At 40.1% G+C, this 17,824-nt stretch overlaps 1 pseudogene; it reads left to right on the top strand.

The window, feature by feature from the left end:
- Positions 1 to 16,086: 16,086 nt before the first annotated feature.
- LOC129560353 (olfactory receptor 5M5-like) lies at positions 16,087 to 17,024 on the top strand (annotated as a pseudogene).
- The last annotated feature ends 800 nt before the right edge of the window (positions 17,025 to 17,824 follow it).

Raw genomic sequence — 17,824 nt, 5'->3', positions numbered from 1 at the left:
TGCCCAAATTTTGTGTTTTGTTTGCTCAAAATAAGTACATGTAATCCTTTCTGTTTTCAGTGTCGGTGTCAAATTCAACTAAGTTCCTGGACAACATAGTTGGCGAAATTTCTATTGATTTTTCTGAACACTATATGACAGAGCTGTCACTAGTGCACAAGAACCAAGAAAGACAAACATTCTGCTCCACCCACACAAATGTAAGGACTGTCCTCAGGCGTACGATGGACCTGATCCTAGTACAAGAGATCTTATCATTAGAGGCAGACAATCTCAGAGCCACTTGCATATTGATTTTTATTTCTTACTAACATTGGGTGCAGATGCTTTATTTTTTAATGAGGATCCATTGTTTTAATACCCTTTTATACTCTTTCATGAGATATAAAATAAAATGAAGCAAAAAAAAAAGCAAAGTTGGAGAACAATTCTTACACTGAATTTTTGCTAAAAGTTTATATTTACTGCTCTTTTCTTGGACAAATTTGTTTTCTCATTCATGTGTAAATGAATGCCCTACAAACTTCATCTAGACAGGTAGATTCCCCTTTAAGACAATCTCACAAGCACTTACTTGGAGGAGGAAATGACAATGCACCCCAGTATTCTTGCAACTAAAAATTCCCATGGACAGAGGAGCCTGATCGGCTACAGTCCACGGGGCCACAAAGAGTCAGACCCAACTGAACAGCTGAGCACACACACCACGCCAGCACTGACCCCTTGCTTTGGGGCTCATTTCTCCTTGATCTTTTCCATTTTTTGTGGGGTTTAGGAAGCACTCATTTTCATTCCCTACCCTGCACTGGCAGCTCTCGTGACCTCTGTGTTGCAGGAATGGTAAGATTCATGCACATATAACTCATGCAGTTAACGTGTTTCTGTCCTCACACGCTCCTTAGATTAGTTGTTATGCTCTGCTCTCATTGTCTTGATATGCTTGATAGTTTTTGAACAATGAGTACATTTTCTTTTGTGCTGGATTCCGTGTATAGTGTAGCCCATCAGGCTACTCTGTCCACGGGGATTCTCCAGGCAAGAACACTGGAGTGGGTTGCCATTCCCTTCTCCCGGAGATTTTTCCAACCCAGGAATTGAACACGGGTCTCCTGCATTGCAGGCAGATTCTTTACCATCTGAACCACCAGGGAAGACCATATAATGTCCTAGTTCTAGGTTTAACAGTTTGTAGCCTTCTACAGTCCTTGAGATACTCTACCACCATCTTCTTGGCTGTGCACTAGTAAATGCATAAGTACCTTGTTCAGAAGATACTCATCTTCACTCTAGTCTGACCAGGCAGCCGGGTCAACTGTGATTTTTCTTTCTCTGTAAACACATTATCTTACTAGACATTTTTTTGCCTCTCCATTTATCAGTACTTCTACTAGCTTCAGTTGGGATATGTCTAGATCTCACACAAGTCACTGAGCTTGTGAGTCAAGGCTGTTTTTACTCCCACAGGCAATCATCAAGTGACATGTAATAAATGAATTCTGCAAATGAACTTCTCTATTTCAGTTTCCTGCCACATCTTTATGCATTTGAAATTTCCATGTCTTGGTCTTTATCTTTCCATTTTTCTCTGTTCCAGTAATCATCACTTATTCTTTCTTTTGGGTTTCTTGTGTGTTAAAGATATTGAAATTTTTTCTAAACCATCTTGATGTTGTTATACACTGTTTTCAGCGTATTTCCTCCTAAACACCTCTTTCATAGCTCCTGTAACTCAGCGCCAACTCCTGTTCTCCAGTGAAGATTGTGATATCTTGGTAGGAAACTCATAGGTAGAGATGAATCACACTCTCAATTAAGTGAAATATTTGTGTTTGAGGGAGCATCTCATTTATGGTTTTTTGCAGCACTTTGCATGAAATATGTGCATAGACATATACCTACAAGCTCCAAAGGATGATCACATATAGCATTTTTACACACACACACACACACATAACAAGAGTTATCTCACTGCTCTGCTATGTCTGGGTGATTCCAGTTCTCAAGAAAGTGGCAGAAAAGCGTAGCTAAGCCACATTCGGAATCCAATTTAATCACAATAATGATAGTAATGTTAATCTCTGCCTCCTGTGTGAGTTTGCCAGTGATCCATTATGGTGATTCAGTGGCCTCTGTAGTTTCCAGCAATGATAAAGCCAGAAATGTGTCTTCCACTGCAACATTTATTAACTATCTTCTGAACTCTGTTCTAAGTCAGGGATGTGACACAAAACAGAATTCTACTCGGATGGTTTAACTGAAGAGAATTTGATGGAAAAAATTTAATAAAGAGAACACAGGCAGTGTTGAAGTCAGTCCAAGAATTTGAAGTGCCTGGAGGGTAAGTTCAGAAGGCAGTGTCATCCCCGACCTGCAGCAGCGAACACAAGGGCTATGGTCAGGAGTCCAGTGAATCTAGATCCAGGAAAAATGTCCCCTGCTACCTTTTCAACACGAGCCTCAGCCGAAATTTTCCTTGGAAAGATGCAGCCACCCTAGCACTTCCCTGTGAAACTGGGAGAAAATTAAAGGGAAAATTTTGAATTTTTTTCCCTTCCTCTCACTTGTGTTATGCTCCTGGTTTGTCCCATTGGCCAAACTCTGATGGAAACTAGACACTAAAGGAACTCTATTGATGGAATCTAAAGAATAAACTCCAAATGGACAAAAAAAGTTGAGAAAAAAAGATAATAAGTCTAAATGAGCTAGGCTGACAAAGGAAGAATGACCAGCACATTTGTACTATCTATATATCCACAGTGTTCCCTGTTCTATGAATTTATTATTATGCTATTTAAAATATAAAGAATAGGTTCAGAATCAGGAAATAAGTAGTTCTAATGCAACAAATGTTGTCTGATCATCCAATGGTTTTCCTCCATCATCCACTCTTCTATCTTGTATGTTGTAAACAGGAGAGTTTAATATTTCCCACAAGTTATGTTTCAAAATATCAAGACAGTGAGAGATGTTAGAACAAAAATGAATCCTATTGCTTCATCATTTCAGGAGATTTGATTCCCTGATGATATTGTGGAGAGACAAGAAGTTATGTTCTCAGTGGGTTTAAGATTATAAAAAGAATAAAACACTTGTGGTTGTTTATAATCTAAATGATTTCCTCTGAGAAAGAGTTCAGCCCTAGGGATTTGGTCCCTCCATGGCAATTCTGGTATAAACTCCCCAGGTTCTTCATGCCCATGCTGTCACTGGGAAATCACTCTTCTTTCACAGGTTAGGCTAAGTATTGTTAAAATATATTGTGAAATCTAGAAATAAATATTTTAATCAATTAAAATAAAATTATGGCCTGAAATGTATTCTCATACATTAGCAAGTTTTTTAACAATTCTTAAATAAATTTTAATAAAATTTCTGAGTTTATATTGAAAAGTGAAGTGAAGTGAAAGTCACTCAGTCAAGTCCAACTCTTTGCAACCCCAGGGAATATACAGTCCATGGAATTCTCCAGGTCAGAATATAAGAATGGGTAGCCATTCCCTTCTCCAGGGGATCTTCCTGACCCAGGGATTAAACCTAGGCCTCCTGCATTGCAGGCAGATTCTTTACCAGCTGAGCCACCAGGGAAACTCAAGAATACTGGCTTGAGTAGAATACCGCTTCTCGAGCAGATATTCATGACCCAGAAATTGAACTGTGGTCTCCCACCTTGCAGGTAGATTCTTTACCAACTGAGCTACGGAGAAGACCCCCAAAAAATGGGTTTTTCTGGGATTATATTGAAAACAGCAGTACACATTTAGAATAGATACAATGGGAGAAACATTCTTCATTGAAAGCTGCATGGAAATCACTATTAATTTATGTTAGTCAAATTTCTTTTTTTTGGATCTGTAAATGAATTTTTCTTTTTAATTGGAAGCTAACTGCTTTACAATATTATATTGGTTTTGCCATATATTGACATGAATCCTCCCTGGGTGTACATGTGTTCCCCTTCTTGAACCCCCCTCCCACCTCCCTCCTCTCCTTATCCTCGCTCCAGGTCATCTCGGGAACCAGCCCCGAGCATCCTGTATCATGTGTCAAAATTGGACTGATGATTCTTTCACGTATGATAATATACATGTTTCAATGCCATTCTCCCAAAACATCCCACCCTCACCCTCTCCCACAGAGTCCAAAAGACTGTTCTATACACCTTTTGCTGTCTCGGATACAGGGTTATCTTTACCATCTTTCTAAATTCCATATACATGCATTAGTATACTGTATTGGTGTTTTTCTTTCTGGTTTACTTCACTCTGTATAATAGGCTCTAGTTTCATCCACCTCATTAGAACTGGTTCAAATGCATTCTTTGGCTGAGTAATACTCCATTGTGTATATGTACCAAAGCTTTCTTATCCATTCGTCTGCAGATGGACATCTAGGTTGCTTCCATGTCCTCGCTATTATAAACAGTGCTGCCATGAACATTGCAGTACTTGTGTCTCTTTCAATTCTGGTTTCCTCAGTGTGTATGCCCAGGAGAGCGATTGCTGGATCATATAGCAGTTCTATTTCCAGATTTTTAAGGAATCTCCACACTGTTCTCCATAGTGGCTGTACTAGTTTGCATTCCCACCAACAGTGTAAGAGGATTCCCTTTTCTCCACACGCTCTCCAGCACTTATTGCTTGTAGACTTTTGGATAGCAGCCATTCTGACTGGTGTGAAATGGTATCTCATTGTGGTTTTGATTTGCATCTCTCTGATTATGAGGGATATTGAGCATCTTTTAATGTGATTGTTAGCCATCTTTATGTCTTCTTTGGAGAAATGTCTGTTTAGTTCTTTGGCTGATTTTTTGATTGGGTCGTTTATTTTTCTGGAATTGAGCTGCAGGAGCTGCTTGTTTGTTTTGGATATTAATTATTTTTCAGTTCCTTCATTTGCTATTATTTTCTCCCATTCTGAAGGCTGTCTTTTCACCTTGCTTATAGTTTCTTTTCTATGCTAAATTTTTAATTTTAATTAGGCCCCATTTGTTTATTTTTGCTTTTGTTTCCAATATTCTGGGAGGTGGGTCATGGGGGATCCTGCTGTGATTTATCTCGGAGAGTGTTTTGCCTATGTCCTCCTCTAGAGTTTTATAGTTTCTGGTCTTACATTTAGATCTTTAATCCATTTTGAATTTATTTTTGTGTATGGTGTTAGGAAGTGTTCTAGTTTCATTCTTTTACAAGTGGTTGACCAGTTTTCCCAGCACCACTTGTTAAAGAGACTGTCTTTTCTCCATTTTATATTCTTGCCTACTTGGGCAAAGATAAGGTGTCCATAGGTGCGTGAATTTATCTCTGGGCTTTCTATTTTGTTCCATTGATCTATATTTCTGTCTTTATGCCAGTACCATACTGTCTTGATGACTGTGGCTTTGTAGTAGAGCCTGAAGTCTGGCAGGTTAATTCCCCCAGTTCCATTCTTCTTCCTCAAGATTGCTTTGGCTATTCGAGGTTTTTTGTATTTCCATATAAATTGTGAGATTATTTGTTCTAGTTCTGTGAAAAATATCGTTGGTAGCTTGATAGGGATTGCATTGAATGTATAAATTACTTTGGGTAATATACTCATTTTCACAATACTTATTCTTCCAATCCACGAACATGGTACATTTCTCCATCTGTTAGTGTCCTCTTTGATTACTTTCACTAGTGTTTTATAGTTTTCTATGTATAGGTCTTTTGTTTCTTTAGGTAGATAAATTCCTAAGTATTTAATTCTTTTCATTGCAACAGTGAATGGAATAGTTTCCTTAATTTCTCTATTTTCTCATTATTAGTGTCTAGGAATGCATGGGATTTCTGTGTGTTGATTTTATATCCTGCAACTTTACTGTATTCATTGATTAGCTCTAGTAGTTTTCTGGTAGAATCTTTAGGGTTTTCTGTGTAGAGGATCATGTCATTGGCGAACAGTGAGAGTTTTACTTCTTTTCCAATTTGGATTCCTTTTATGTCTTTTTCTGTTCTGATTGCTGTAACCAAAACTTCCAGAATTATGTTGAATAGTAGTGGTGAGAGTGGGCACCAATGTCTTGTTCCTAACTTTAGGGGAAATGTTTTCAGTTTTTCACCGTTGAGGATAATGTTTGCTGTGGGTTGGTATATATCGCTTTTATTATGTTGAGGTATGTCCCTTCTATTCCCACCTTCTGAAGGGTTTTGGTCATAAATGGATGTTGAATTTTGTCGAAGGCTTTCTCTGCATCTATTGAGATAATCATATGGTTTTTATTTTTCAATTTGTTAATGTGGTATATTACATTGATTGATTTGCGAATATTGATGAATCCTTGCATTCCTGGGATAAAGCCCACTTGGCCACGATGTATGATCCTCTTAATGTGTTGTTGGATTCTGATTGCTAGAATTTTGTTAAGGATTTTTGCATCTATGTTCATCAGTGATATTGGCCTGTAGTTTTCTTTTTTTGTGGGATCTTTACCAAGTTTTGGGATTAGTGTGATGGTGGCCTCATAGAATGAGTTTGGAAGTTTACCTTCTTCAGCAATTTTCTGGAAGAGTTTGAGTAGAATAGGTGTTAGCTCTTCTCTAACTTTTTGGTAGAATTCAGCTGTGAAGCCGTCTGGACCTGGGCTTTTGTTTGCTGTAAGATTTCTGATTACAGCTTCTATTTCCATCCTTGTGATGGGTCTGTTTTCTGATTTTCTATTACTTCCTGGTTCAGTTTTGGAAAGTTGTACTTTTCTAAGAATTCGTCCATTTCTTCCAAGTTGTCTATTTTTGGGGCATATAATTGCTGATAGTGGTCTTTTATGATCCTTTGTATTTCTGTGTTGTCGGTTGTGATCTCTCCATTTTCATTTCTAATTTTATTGATTTGGTTTTTCTCCCTTTGTTTCTTGATAAGTCTGGCTAGTGGTTTGTCAATTTTATTTACCCTATCAAAGAACCAGCTTTTAGTTTTGTTGATTTTTGCTATGGTCTCTCTTGTATCTTTTGCATTTATCTCTGCCCTAATTTTTACGATTTCTTTCCTTCTACTAACCCTGGGGTTCTTCATTTCTTCCTTTTCTAGTTTCTTTAGATGTAGAGTTAGGTTATTTTGTTGATTTTTTTCTTGTTTCTTGAGGTGTGCCTGTATTGCTATGAACTTCCCCCTTAGCACTGCTTTTACAGTGTCCCATATGTTTGGGGTTGTTCTTGTTTTCATTTTCATTCATTTCTATGCATATTTTTATTTCTTTTCGATTTCTTCTATGATTTGTTTGTTATTCAGCAGCGTGTTGTTCAGCCTCCATATGTTGGCATTTTTAATAGTTTTTCTCCAGTAATTGAGATCGAATCTTACTGCATTGTGGTGGAAAAGATGCTTGGAATGATTTCAATTTTTTTGAATTTACCAAGGCTAGATTTATGGCCCAGGATGTGTTCTATCCTGGAAAAGGTTCCGTGTGCACTTGAGAAAAAGGTGAAATTCATTGTTTTGGTGTGAAATGTCCTATAGATATCTATTAGGTCTAACTGGTCTATTGGATCATTTAACGTTTGTGTTTCCTTGTTAATTTTCTGTTTAATTGATCTATCCACAGGTGTGAGTGGGGTGTTAAAGTCTCCCACTATTATTGCATTGTTGTTAATTTCCCCTTTCATACTTGTTAGTAATTGTCTTACTAATTGCGGTGCTCCTATGTTGGGTACATAAATATTTATAATTGTTATATCTTCTTCTTGGATTGATCCTTTGATCATTATGTAGTTTTCTTCTTTGTCTCTTTTCACAGCCTTTGTTTTAAAGTCTATTTTATCTGTTATGAGTATGGCTACTTCTGCTTTCTTTTGGTCTCTATTTGTGTGGAATGTCTTTTTCCAGCCCTTCACTTTCAGTCTGTATGTGTCCCTCGTTTGAGGTGGGTCTCTTGTAGGCAACATATATAGGGGTCTTGTTTTTGTTTCCATTCAGCCAGCTTTTCTCTTTTGGTTGGAGCATTCAGCCCATTTACATTTAAGGTAATTATTGATAAATATGATCCTGTTGCCATTTTCTTTATTGCTTTGGGTTTGAGTTTATACACCCTTTCTGTGTTTCCTGTCTAGAGAAGATCCTTTAACATTTGTTGGAGAGCTGGTTTGGTGATGCTGAATTCTCTCAGCTTTTGCTTGTCTGTAAAGCTTTTGATTTCTCCTTCATATTTGAATGAGATCCTTGCTGGGTATAGTAATTTGGGCTATAGGTTATTTTCTTTCATCACTTTAAGTATGTCTTGCCATTCCCTCCTGGCCTGAAAAGTTTCTGTTGAAAGATCAGCTGTTATCCTTATGGGAATCCCCTTGTGTGTTATTTGTTGCTTTTCCCTTGCTGCTTTTAATATTTGTTCTTTATGTTCGATCTTTGTTAATTTGATTAATATGTGTCTTCGAGTATTTTGCCTTGGGTTTATCCTGTTGGGGACTCTCTGGGTTTCTTGGACTTGGGTGATTATTTCCTTCCCCATTTTAGGGACATTTTCGACTATTATTTAAAGTATTCTCTCATGGTCTTTCTTTTTGTCTTCTTTTTCTGGGACTCCTATGATTTGAATGTTTGGGCATTTAACATTGTCCCAGAGGTCTCTGAGATTGTCCTCATTTCTTTTAATTCATTTTTCTTTTTTCCTCTCTGTTTCATTTATTTCTACAATTCTGTCTTCTAGCTCGCTTATCCTGTCTTCTGCCCCCATTATTCTACTGTTTGTTCCCTCCAGAGTGTTTCTGATCTCATCTATTGCATTATTCATTGTATATTGACTCTTTTTTATTTCCTCTAAATCCTTATTAAACCTTTCTTGTGTCTTCTCAATCCTTGTCTCCAGGTTATTTATCTGTAACTCCAGTTTGCTTTCAAGATTTTGAATCATTTTTACTCTAAAATTCTAATTTCTTTATCAGGTAGATTCCCTATATCTTCCTCTTTTGTTTGTGTTGGTGGGCATTTATCCTGTTCCTTTACTTGCTGGGTATTTCTCTGCCTCTACATCTTGCTTATATTGCTTTGCTTGGGGTGGGTGGCCTTTCCATCTTCTGGCAGTTTGTGGAGTTCTCTTTATTATGTAGTTTCCTTGCTGTGTGTGGGGTTGGATGGGTGGCTTGTCAAGGTTCCCTGGTTAGGGAAGCTTGTGTCGGTGTTCTGGTGTGTGGAGCTGGATTTCTTCTCTCTGGAGTGCAATGAAGTGTCCAGTAATAAATTATGAGATGTCAGTGGGTTTGGAGTGGTTTTGTGCAGCCTGTTTATTGAAGGTCAGGGCTATTCCCCTGTGTTGCTGGAGAATTTGCATGGTATGTCTTTCTCTGAACCTTGTTGACCCTTGGGTGTTGCCTGGTTTTGTGTAGGTATGGAGGCATTTGTTGAGTTCCTATCGATTAATGTTCCCTGGAACAGGAGTTCTCTGGTGTTCTCAGGATTTGGACTTAAGCCTCTGCCTCTGGTTTTCAGTGTTATTCTTGTCGTTGGCTCAGGACTTTTCCATCTGTCACTTCCTTCTGTTTAAGCTTTTTCTGTTTGCTGGTCTCTTCAGTGTCTAATTCCCGTCCTGACTCTAGGGGGCGGTGGTGGACACTTTTTTAGGCTCACCTGTTCAGTCGTGCTGTGGGGAGGGAAGAACGCTGCTATCAACTATCTCTGGCATCTGTGGGGAGTGATCACAGTGTCACAGCTACACTGGAATTGCCCCCGCTCACGGCGTGTGTGCTGTCCCAGTCTACACTGCACAGGGTCTAGATTGCTCTGCCGTGAACTCTCTGAGGCCAGCACTGGGTTGCATGCACATCCCAGGTCTGAGCCACTCAAGTTCAGGTACTCGGATACTCCACAAAGGGGCAGACTTGGTTGGGCCTGCGTTTTGTGCCCTTCCCCGGTCCAAGCAGCTCAAGTGACCAGGTGTTTGGCGAGAGCAGTCACTGAGACTTATCACCTCCCCGGTCCCTGCTGCTTGATTTTCTGGGTGTACCACCAGTGCACCTTCTCAGGCGGATATCGACCAGCCCGAACCCAAGAAGTCTTGGTTAGCAACGAAGCTTGTTTGTAGCTTGGTATTGGAAGTCTCTCTGGGGCCGCGATTGCCCGCTTCTGGCTCTGGCTGCCCTCCCCTGCGTGTCTCGGTAGGGGATGGTGGATGGGCCAACTGCAGCCGGCTAGCTCTGTTCGGTCCTTTGTTCTGTGAGCGGGTCTGGTGGTATCTTAGGTTGGGACTTTTTGCCTTTTCACAGGGTAGCTATCCCACAGTCTGCTTAACTATCTCCAGTTAGAGCCTTCAGATTGCCCTCAGGGCATTCAGGCCTGGTCCTCACTCTAAGCGATGCCGTCCTTGCCTCCCTGCCCAGCCCCCACTTGGTAGTGGGGAGTGCAGGCGTCTGCGCTGCTTCTCCACTGAGAGTTACCACTGGGCATGTATTCTGTGGGTTTTAATTATTTATTTCTTTTTTCTCCCAGTTATATTGCCTTCTGAGGCTCCAAGGCTCACCACAGACTCACCAGTGAGTGTTTCCAGGTGTTTGGAAACTTTTCCCTTTTTTTAAGCCTCCCTTCCTGGGACAGATCTCCATCCCTCCCTCTTTTGTCTCTCTTTTTATCTTTTATACTATTTCCTTCCTCCTTTTAAAGACAATGGGCTGCTTTTCTGGGTGCCTGATGTCCTCTGCCGGCATTCAGAAGTTGTTTTGTGGGATTTACTCGGTGTTTAAATGTTCTTTTGCTGAATTTGTGGGGGAGCAAATGGTCTCCCCATCCTATTTCTCTGCCATCTTCCTGTCTCCCCCTCAAATTTTCTTTTAAATAGTTATTTTTCTTCTTTTTCTCTATAACGTGGGTAAAAGAAGAAGTAGTGCTATATAGATCATCAGCTCAGTACCTACTGCTTATTGAGTCCTTCCTGGTATAAAAGTGAAAAAAAATGGCAAAGTCACTCGGGCATGTACAACTAATTGGTACCCCATGGACTATAACTCACCAGGCTTCTCTGTCCATGGGATCCTCCAGGCAAGAATGCTGGAGTGGGTAGCCATTCCCTCCAGAGAATCTTCCCAATCCAGGGATTCAACCTGTGTCTCCTACATTGCAGGCAGATCCTTTACCAACTGAGCCATGGGGAAGCCCACTTTCTGCTATACTGCCCTTCTAATTGCCGCTAAATTTCCCTTGATGACAGTGATAGGTTTCCCCAAAAAAGGTGTATCATAAACACACACATCAAATATAAGACACAGTTCACTTTGAGAAATGTTAAAATGTGACTCAGATTCGACAGTCATTTTAAGTATTAGGTTGGTTGTTTTGGACACTTCCCTCATGGAGAGGTAAGTGCAAGATCTCATTAGGTGAAAATTGCAACCCTCATTAACATACAGATTTAAAAAAAAAAAAAACCTGAGCAGGCTTAACTTGTTCTATTTTTCTCATAGTACAAAAATTTATAACTGTACCATGGAGGGGTATCATATTGGAAAAAGCAATAGATCACAGAACACAGACAGAGCCTCAAGGTAAGTATGATTGTCAAAAGCACAAATCTCATTAGTCCCCAAGGCCATTTCTGTCCACTTCTGAGTTTTTCTTGCCCAATCATGTAGGATATTGTGTTCTGTTTTTGAAAAGAAAGATCATGTCTATAAAGTACTGAGGTAAATGATCTTAAATATTCATTGCTTGCACTGCCTCATTTCCATGCAGTAAAAGTTGAATGGAGATGTTAAACATCTTGGTTGATGATTGAATAAATACAAACCTTAAAGACACAAACCAGAAACAAAGAATGTTTGCTTATTATGACCATAACTCTAATCCTAGGAATTTAGAAAAACCAAACAATTGTGGTTTCATAGATTTAAATGACTTGCCTTGCATTTTATCACCCTGGTTAATAAGTTCGAATATCTCAAGTAGATAATAAAATAGTTCAAATGGGCAAGAAAGCAGGAGCTGTTCATTTACAAAATGCATTACCCGTGACCCATGTCCATCCCTAACCTTGTAGTTATTCATGAGTCTTATAACAATGACATACCTGGTTATGTGCTATTGAAGGAAAGTGTAGATTTTTTTAGTATGGCCTTCATGGTCTCCTTTATCATGCACAAAAGTTGAGAAGTGAACTTTTTGATTTCTTACCTACTGTCTCAGTTTTATAGGTAATATGATTTTTTATTATCAATGTGATCTTTTACATGATATAAGGAAGTTGAATTCTTGTCATAGAGTTTACTCTTATTCTCTGCAAGGGTTAAAATGAGGTAGAGTTACAACAAAATCACTATGGTTTGGGGACATGTCTGTCAATCATTAAGTAATTGTCTCCTCCACAAAAACGAAGTTTTTGATACATTATTTCCCCAATCACTCCCTCCTTTAATAGTTGATACCAATGATATGTATAAAAATATACACATACTATTTATATACTATATGCTTATCTGTTTTCATAGAAAATCACTTATTTACTTTTATGTCCCATGAACCAATTTTTGCCCTCAATAATTGGCTGTAATATAATAATCTAATACTTTGGCCACCTCATGAGAAGAGTTGACTTACTGGAAAAAACTCTGATACTGGGAGGGACTGGGGGCAGGAGGAGAAGGGGACAACAGAGAATGAGATGGCTGAATGGCATCACCGACTCGATGAACGTTAGTTTGAGTGAAGTCCGGGAGTTGGTAATAGACAGGGAGCTGGTGTACTGTGATTCATGGGGTCGCAAAGAGTCAAACACAACTGAGCAACTGAAATGAACTGAACTGAACTGAAGTATATCCAGAGATGTCTTAAAAGTTAAGCAAAATTTGTTGATGTGAGGGCCTCTGGAGGTAGACAAGAGTAGATAAAATGAACATGTAACACAGAGTGAGGGACTAGGTTGAAAATGATCTTGAGGTTAGAGTGGCAGATAGACAGACACTGGTTCTATAAGGATCTATTTATTCCACACCTTAAATTCATTACACTGTGAATAAATATTTCAATTGCTGATGTTTTAGATACCACATAAAAATTATACTGAAAACAAAGGATTATAATTTCAAAGAAAAGCAATGATTAAATGAATTGAAAGTGACCAATTAATGATAATGAATTTTAGGAAAGATAAAAGCTTCAACTATGAAATGAAATGTAGAAAAACATTTGAAAATATGATTGTTTTTATGCAAAGGACCTCTCCTACCTTTTGTTGTTAGTAACTGAGTCATGTCCAAGCAAGCATTTGCGACCCAATGGACTGTAGCCAGCCAGGATTTTCTGTACATGGAATTCTCCAGGCAAGGTTACTGGAGTGGGTTGCAATTTCCTTCTTCATTGGCTCTTACCGAACCAGGGATCAAACCCGTGTCTTCCACATTGCAGGCAGATTCTTTAACGACTTGAGCCACGAGTGAAGCCAAAAGGAACTCTACTTTTAAAGTTAAATATTGAAAACATTCAGTTCAGTTCAGTTCAGTTCAGTCGCTCAGTCGTGTCCGACTCTCCGCGACCCCATGAATCACAGCACGCCAGGCCTCCCTGTCCAACACCAACTACCGGAGCTCACTCAAACTCATGTCCACAGAGTCGGTGATGCCATCCAGTCATCTCATTCTCGGTCGTCCCCTTCTCCTCCCGCCCCCAACCTTTCCCAGCATCAGAGTCTTTTCCAGTGAGTCAACTCGTCGCAGGAGGTGGCCAAAGTATTGCAGTTTCAGCTTTAGCATCAGTTCTTCCAAAGAACACCCAGGATCAATCTCCCTTAGAATGGACTGGTTGGATCGCCTTGCAGTATAAGGGACTCTCAAGAGTCTTCTCCAACACCACAGTTCAAAAGCATCAATTCTTCAGCAATCAGCTTTCTTCACAGTCCAACTCTCACATCCATACATGACCACGGGAAAAACCATAGCCTTGACTAGACAGACCTTTGTTGGCAAAGTAATGTCTCTGCTTTTTAATATATTATCAAGGTTGGTCATAACTTTCCTTCCAAGGAGTAAGCGTCTTTTAATTTCATGGCTGCAATCAGCATCTGTAGTGATTTTGGAGCCCAAAAAAATAAAGTCTGACACTGTTTCCACTGAGGAAGGCTTTCCTATCTCTCCATGCTATTCTTTGGAACTCTGCATTCATATGTTTATATCTTTCCTTTTCTCCTTTGCTTTTCACTTCTTTTCACAGCTATTTGTAAGGCCTCCTCAGACAGACATTTTGCTTTTTTGCATTTCTTTTCCATGGGGATGGTCTTGGTCCCTGTCTCCTGTACAATGTCACAAACCTCCGTCCAGAGTTCATCAGTCACTCTATCTATCAGATCTAGTCCCTTAAATCTATTCCTCACTTCCACTGTATAATCATAAGGGATTAGATTTAGGTCATATCTCAATGGTCTAGTGGTTTTCCCTACTTTCTTCATTTTAAGTATGAATTTTGCAATGAGGAGTTCATGATCTGAGCCACAGTCAGCTCCTGGTCTTGTTTTTGCTAACTGTATAGAGTTTCTCCATCTTTGGCTGCAAAGAATATGATCAATCTGATTTCGGTGTTGACCATCTGGTGATGTCCATGTGTAGAGTCTTCTCTTGTGTTGTTGGAAGAAGGTGTTTGCTATGACCAGTACGTTCTCTTGACAAAACTCTATGAGCATTTGCCCTGCTTCATTCCATGCTCCAAGGCCAAATTTGCCTGTTACTCCAGGTGTTTCTTGACTTCCTACTTTTGCATTCCAGCCCCCTATAATGAAAAGGACATCTTTTTTGGGTGTTAGTTCTCAAAGGTCTTGTAGGTCTTCATAGAACCGTTCAACTTCGGCTTCTTCAGCGTTACTGGTTGGGGCATAGGCCTGGATTACTGTAATGTTGAATGGTTTGCCTTGGAAACAAACAGAAATCATTCTGTCGTTTCTAAGATTGCATCCAAGTACTGCATTTCGGACTCTTTTGTTGACCATGATGGCTACTCCATTTCTTCTAAGGGATTCCTGCCCACAGTAGTAGATATAATGGTCATCCGAGTTAAATTCACCCATTCCAGTCCATTTTAATTCACTGATTCCTAGAATGTCTATGTTCACTCTTGCCATCTCCTGTTTGACCACTTCCAATTTGCCTTGATTCATGGACCTAACATTCCAGGTTCCTATGCAATATTGCTCTTTACAGCACCGGACCTTGCTTCTATCACCAGTCACATCCACAACTGGGTATTGGTTTTGCTTTTGCTCCATCCCTTCATTCCTTCTAGAGTTACTTCTCCACTGATCTCCAGTAGCATACTGGGCACCTACAGACCTTGGGAATTCCTCATTCAGTGTCCTATCATTTTGCCCTTTGATACTGTTCATGGGGTTCTCAAAGCAAGTATACTGAAGTGGTTTGCCATTCCCTTCTCCAGTGGACCACATTCAGCTGTGGTCCGTGTGATCAGATCAACTCGTTTCCTGTGATTATGATTTCAGTATGTCTGCCCTCTGATGCCCCCTTGCAATACCTACCATCTTATTTGGGTTTCTGTTACCTTGGTCGTGGAAAATCTCTTCACAGCCGCTCCAGCAAAGTGCAGCCGCTCTACCTTACTTTGGACGAGGGGTATCTCCTCAAGGCCATCCCTCCTGACCTTGAACGTGGAGTAGCTCCTCTCCGCCCTCCTGCGCCCAAGCAGCCACTGCCTGTTGGACGTGGGGCAGCTCCTCTCTGCCGCCGGCCCTGGCTTCAGGCGTGGGGTAGCTCCTCTCGGCCGCACCTCTTTGCCTGATCAGTTGTGCAGGGGCCGGCGTCTCTCACGTCTGCGCTGCCATTAATGCATGATTTCAGGTGATTTCTGTTAAGAATTTTTTTGATGTGGACCATTTCTGAAGACTTTCCTGAATTTCTTATGATATTGTTTGCCAAGAGGCATGTGATATCTTAGATCCCTACCTGGGAATCAAACTCTTATCCCCTGCATTGGAAGGTGAAAGTTTAACCACTGGATTACCAAGGATGTCCCTTAGATTACTTCTTTATGCCATAAGTATTTACAAGTTTGAGAGGAGTAAGCATCAGATGAAATGATGTGAACAGTGGAAAAATTATAAAAGACAAATTCATTTTCATTTCCTTTAGGTTAGAGCTCATTGGAAGCTGAGCAAACACAATGTTAAAGGAAAACTATACAGAGGTGACTGAGTTCATCCTCCTGGGACTGACAGATCAAGCTGACTTGCAACCTGTCCTTTTTATGGTCTTCCTAGTCATCTACCTGATCACAGTCATCGCGATGTGAGCATGATTTTGTTAATCAGAACTAACTCAAAGCTTCAGTGTACTCCAATGTACTTCTTCCCCAGCCACCTCTCTCTGTTATGCCACCAATGTCACTCCTCAGATGCTGGTCAATCTCTTATCCAAGAGAAAAACTATTTACTTCCTTGGTTGCTTTATACAGTTGGACTTTTCCATTTCCTTGGGGTCCACAGTTTGTTACATGCACACAGTGACGGCCTATGACCGCTACATGGCCATCTGCAAACCACTGTTATATGCCAGCAAGATGTCCCGAGGTGTCTGCCTCTCTCTCGTTGCTGCTCCTTATATTTACGGCTTTGCAAATGGTCTTTCCCAGACCATCCTGATGCTCCGTCTCTCCTTCTGTGGACCCAATGAAATCAACCACTTTTACTGTGCAGACCCACCTCTCCTAGTCCTGGCCTGCTCAGATACTTCTGTCAAAGAGACTTCCATGTTAGTGGTGGCTGGTTCCAACATCACGTGTTCTCTCACCATCATCCTCATCTCCTACATTTCACCTTTAGAGGCATTCTACGTATCTGTTCTGCAGAAGGGAGGAGCAAAACCTTCTCCACCTGTGGGTCTCACCTGACAGCTGTCACTGTATTTTATGGGACACTGTTCAGCATATTTCTGAGGCCCCCTTCTGAGACATCGGTAGAACAGGGAAAAATTGTAGCTGTTTTTTATATTTTTCTGAGTCCTATGCTAAACCCTTTGATCTATAGCCTTCAGAACAAAGATGCTAAAATAGTAAAAAAAAAAAAAAAAAAAGTGATTCAAGAGAAATTGTTTGTCAAATAGGGTACACATTTGGTCAGCAGTATGTAATATTTTGTATTCTGACAAATAATAATTTAAATTAATAAGTCCCTTTTTGTCATTGTTTTATTTTTCCTTTTGTAATTCACTTACGAAACTTGAAAGAATGTGTCAGATTCTCTTTCCCCCACACACACTTCAGGTTTAGTTTTCTTCTGTGCATTCAGTTCAGTTCAGTTCAGTCGCTCAGTCGTGTCTGACTCTTGGCGACCCCATGAATCACAGCACGCCAGGCCTCCCTGTCCATCACCAACTCCCGGAGTACACTCAAACTCATGTCCACAGAGTCGGTGATCCCATCCAGCCATCTCTTTCTCTGTCATCCCCTTCTCCTCCCGCCCCCAACCTTTCCTAGCATCAGAGTCTTTTCCAGTGAGTCAACTCATCGCATGAGGTGGCCAAAGTATTGCAGTTTCAGCTTTAGCATCAGTCCTTCCAATGAACACCCAGGATTGATCTCCTTTAGAATGGACTGGTTGGATCTCCTTGCAGTACAAGGGACTCTCAAGAGTCTTCTCCAACACCACAGTTCAAAAGCATCAATTCTTCGGCGATCAGCTTTCTTCACAGTCCAACTCTCACAACCATACATGACCACGGGAAAAACCATAGCTTTATATACCCTTATATTCAGTTATTTCAGTGAGAATTTGTGTGAGACTAATTCTCCTTTTTTTATTTTTCTGATAATTTTGTGTTTTAATTTTAATTCTCAAAGAATTTATTTGGATATAAATGTAGATACACAAATACTTTATTTTAGTACTGAAAAATATTCCATT

Source organism: Moschus berezovskii, chromosome 16 (genome assembly GCF_049115385.1).
Source record: "Moschus berezovskii isolate FMDL1 chromosome 16, NW_MosBer_1.0, whole genome shotgun sequence".
In the NCBI taxonomy this organism is placed as follows: Eukaryota; Metazoa; Chordata; class Mammalia; order Artiodactyla; family Moschidae; genus Moschus; species Moschus berezovskii.
This window is presented reverse-complemented; position numbering and strand designations above follow the sequence as displayed.